Raw genomic sequence first — 4,587 nt, 5'->3', positions numbered from 1 at the left:
TCTTCAAAAATTAATATTTTTGGCTTCTCGGGTGATTTTGGCCCACGTGGGCTGTCTGTTCAATACACACAAGACGTCCGTGTGACACAGGACGTCCGTGGCTGTCCGTGCTTGTCCAACAACACACACATAACGTCTGTGGGTGTCCATCAGTATACATATCAGCACGCTGGTCCTTGGACTCAGCACGCTGGTTCTTCGGTGCACTGTTTGGGTGATTTTGACCCACGTGGACTGTCTGTTCAGTACACACAGGACGTCCGTGGGTGTCCACCAGCACACACAGGGCGTTTGTGGCTGTCCGTGTGTGTCCGTCAGCACACACAGGACGTCCGTGGCTGTCCATCAGTACACATATCAGCACGCTGGTCCTTGGACTCAGCACGCTGGCCCTTCCCGTGGACTGGTCGGGTGATTTTGGCCCACGTGGGCTGTCAATTCAGTACACACAGGACGTCCGTGGGTGTTCGTCAGCACACACAGGACGTCCGTGGCTGTCCGTGTTTGTCCGTCAACACACACATAACGTCTGTGGCTGTCCATCAGTACACATATCAGCACGCTGGTCCTTGGACTCAGCACGCTGGCCCTTCCGTGCACTGTTTGGGTGATTTTGACCCACGTAGACTGTCTGTTCAGTACACACAGGACGTCCGTGGGTGTCCACCAGCACACACAGGGCGTCTGTGGCTGTCCATCAGTACACATATCAGCACGCTGGTCCTTGGACTCAGCAGGCTGGCCCTTCTCGTAGACTGTTCGGGTGATTTTGGCCCACGTGGGCTGTCTGTTCAGTACACACAGGACGTCTGTGGGTGTCCGTCAGCACACACAGGACGTCTGTGGGTGTCCGTCAGCACACACACGACGTCTGTGGGTGTCCGTCAGCACACACAGGACTTCTGTGGCTGTCCGTGTGTGTCCATCAACACACAAAGGACGTCCGTGGCTGTCCATCAGTACACATATCAGCACGCTGGCCCTTCCCGCGGACTGTTCGTGTGATTTTGGCCCACGTGGGCTGTCTGTTCAGTACACACAGGACGTCCGTGGGTGTCCGCCAGCATACACAGGACGCCCGTGGCTATCTGTCAGCATAGACAGGACGTCCGTGGCTGTCCGTGTGTGTCAGTGTGTGTCCGTGTGTGTCCATCAGCACACACAGAACGTCCGTGGCTGTCCATCAGTACACATATCAGCACGCTGGTCCTTGGACTCAGCACGCTGGCCCTTCCCGTGGACTGGTCGGGTGATTTTGGCCCACGTGGGCTGTCTATTCAGTACACACAGGACGTCTGTGGGTGTTCGTCAGCACACACAGGACGTCCGTGGGTGTCCGTCAGCACACACAGGACGTCCGTGGCTTTCTGTGTGTGTCCGTGTGTGTCCGTCAGCACACACAGGACGTCTGTGGCTGACGGACACACACGTAGACAAAACTCTTTTTCAGTCTGTCATCAGTAGACATTGGTTGTGTTCCGGGAGTATTTTTAATGTAAAACAAATACTTCGAAATTGAATCTGATTTTTTGCATGCTTCATAAGAATGGTTAAAGCAATTTTCTGGTAAATTTTCATGATTTTCTTTTGCTTCTAACCATATCTTTTGCATGCTACAAATTTTGGGGTTTCGTGGTTTAAACGGATGTCTACAGCACTTTTTGATCAACACTTGACATCCTAAACTCTTTGTTGACATATTTTTGATGTTTCTTTTCAGAAAACTTTCTTCAAAAATATTAATTTTTGAATTTTTGGCTTCTTGGGTGATTTTGGCTGTCCGTGGGTGATTTTGGCCCACGTAGGCTGTCGGTTCAATACACACAGGACGTCCGTGTGACACAGGACGTCCGTGGCTGTCCGTGCTTGTCCGTCAACACACACATAACGTCTGTGGCTGTCCATCAGTACACATATCAGCACGCTGGTCCTTGGACTAAGCACGCTGGCCCTTCGGTGCACTGTTTGGGTGATTTTGACCCACGTGGACTGTCTGTTCAGTAAACACAGGACGTCTGTGGGTGTCCACCAGCACACACAGGGCGTCTGTGGCTGTCCGTGTGTGTCCGTGTGTGTCCGTCAGCACACACAGGACGTCCGTGGCTGTCCATCAGTACACATATCAGCACGCGAGACTTGTGCAAATACGGGCTTCATTTCATCGGCCAATCTGAAATATTAGGGCGAGAGTGAATTTCACCAAGTAAATATCTCGAACCTCTGACGACATCTTCTTATATACTTGAAATTTTTTGGGTTTTTTGTTTTTAACGTTTTGGGGCGGAACGTGTAACACCCGAATCCGGCCTCTCGATGAAACTGGACCCGGTTGCTACTTAATCAATCCTTTGCTTGTTTGATTCATTTTAAGTCTTTCATTTATTAAGTCATGTTTGAATCTGAGGTTCTAAAACAATTGAACAGATAGCAAAGCGGAATATAAATGTGTATAAAATGTATTACTTAGAAACATGAGATCCAATACACAACTTCTTAATCGTTTCATAGACATTCACTAGTTCATCCCTAGCATCATCTAACCACAAGTTACACAGCCTCTCACTGACCAAGCCTTCACGGCTCCTTCGCTTGACCAGAACCATCCTTAGTTCCTGAAACCACAACCAGATAAGCATTAATCATAACCGAGAATAGACTGGTCGATTCTACAATGCTTGGCTTGGTTCCTAGAACACAAATAAACCTCGGACAATATACGTATAAAAAGATATGAACCTGCCTACCAAATCCTAAGTCATTCAACCAACCACCCCTTGACTTAGAATCAGATAGACAGTCCAGAATAGATAAACAGAACACACGAACAGTCTAGATCGTCCCGAAGACCAATCCGTCCATCCGGATAGAATCTAGGTGCGACCGGCCTAGTTGAAGTCCGGCTCAATGGCCCAATGGACTTCCTTACCTGATCCGGCCTTGGGGCTGGATCCAACGGCCAAGTAAGCCTCACGCCCAATCTGGTTAGGCCAAACGGTCGATCGGACCTTGCGACTCTTACCCTGGCTTAGACGAACCGTGTACTTGTCCCAACGGACAAGACATGGTCTGATCCCTTAAGGAACGGACACGACCTGTCTCAACAGGCACAGTTTGGAACATGCACCCCTTCGGTCCTTGGTACCTCTTGGTCCTCGTACCTCCTGATGTTCGTAACCCTTGATTACTTACATCCTTTGGCAACTCACAACCTTTGGAACTCGTGACCTTTGGTAACTCCCAACCCTTGGTAACTCGTGACCTTTGGCCACTCGTGCCTCTTGGGACATCACCAACCGTTTAGCCTAACCGCCCACGCTATGGTGCGATTCGAACCGACCGTCTAACCGACCAGCACAACCCTTCGTGTATAATCAGAAAGAAGAGAAAGGACCGGATAGAAACAAGAAGAGGAGGAGCAGTTAGGTCTAATGAACCGACCAAAGCCGCGGTGCGATCACAAGGACCGTCCGTTCGGTCTGATGCAGCCATAGCCCACCGCGTACCTTGGGAACCGTGTCAGGGTTCTCCATGTTCTTCTCCTGCTCTCGGTCTCCCATACTTTATCGGAGGTTGCTTCTCAAACGATCAGATCGCCTGAAACCTAACCACCACACAAACGGCCTTGCTTTGGCCGGAAACTCTCTCTCTCTTTCTTTCTCTCTCTACGATTTATCTGAGTATTTTTACTCTGGATTGGATGAATGAAATCGACAGAGAGGACCCCATATTTATAGAAAATGAGGGGGTAAGTCTTTCCCCACGAACAGGCATGACTGGCCAGCGGATTGGCACAATCGACCAAGGGTTACACCCTCTCGGCCGCATGCGTCCCTTCGCCAATACCGCATGGGTTTGGGTCGGACAGAGGCCAAAGGCCTTACCCAATCCCTCTGGAGTTAGCCCATGGCCTTGTCCCAAGCCCCAATGGTCCATGGCCTCATGGCCGGACCCCCATGGCCCCCCACCGGCCCGGACCCGGACCCGGACCATCGGACCGAAACCCGAACAGTCCGTCCAGCTAAGATGAGCTGACTCCCAGCTGCCTCAGCTTAGTGAGCTACTAGTTCAGCTAATGGAGCTGACTTAGTAGTGGCCGAGCTGGAGTGAGCTTAACCTAACTCCGTTGAGCTGGTCGAGCTACCTCTTCCATCCGTCCAGCTACCGTCTTACTCGTCCTAGCTGACTCTCGACTTGTGTAAGGTTAAGTCTAAGTTTCCTTTCGTCCTTAACCCTTCTTATCTGGCCATGGAACGCTTGTCTTGATGTCCGAAGACTGACTAGTACGTTTCCTCGAACCATGGCAGTCCCAATGATCCTACTCAGGATCTGGGATGTTACAGAACGTGTGATTGGAAAGGGGGAGGATCGAAACTTAGTGACAAAGGGATGAATCTCAGTGGATCGTGGCAGCAAGGCCACTCTGCCACTTACAATACCTCGTCGCGTATTTAATTCGTTTGCATAGGATTCTACCCGGCGCTCGGCGGTAATTATAATTCAAGGCTGAAGGACCCTAAGATCGGCTCACTAGAATGGATCAGATTTGGATATGAACTACGGATGGAGAACTGAATGGATTGAAGGTTT

General features: G+C 50.4%; 1 pseudogene; it reads right to left on the bottom strand.

Annotated features, from left to right (window-relative positions):
• Positions 1-4,365: 4,365 nt before the first annotated feature.
• Positions 4,366-4,587, bottom strand: part of LOC117127031 — a 4,160-nt pseudogene continuing 3,938 nt past the window's right edge.

This window comes from Brassica rapa, chromosome A07 (genome assembly GCF_000309985.2).
Source record: "Brassica rapa cultivar Chiifu-401-42 chromosome A07, CAAS_Brap_v3.01, whole genome shotgun sequence".
Lineage (NCBI taxonomy): Eukaryota > Viridiplantae > Streptophyta > Magnoliopsida > Brassicales > Brassicaceae > Brassica > Brassica rapa.
The sequence above is the reverse complement of the archived record's forward strand: the minus strand, read 5'-3'. Positions and strand labels throughout refer to the sequence as shown.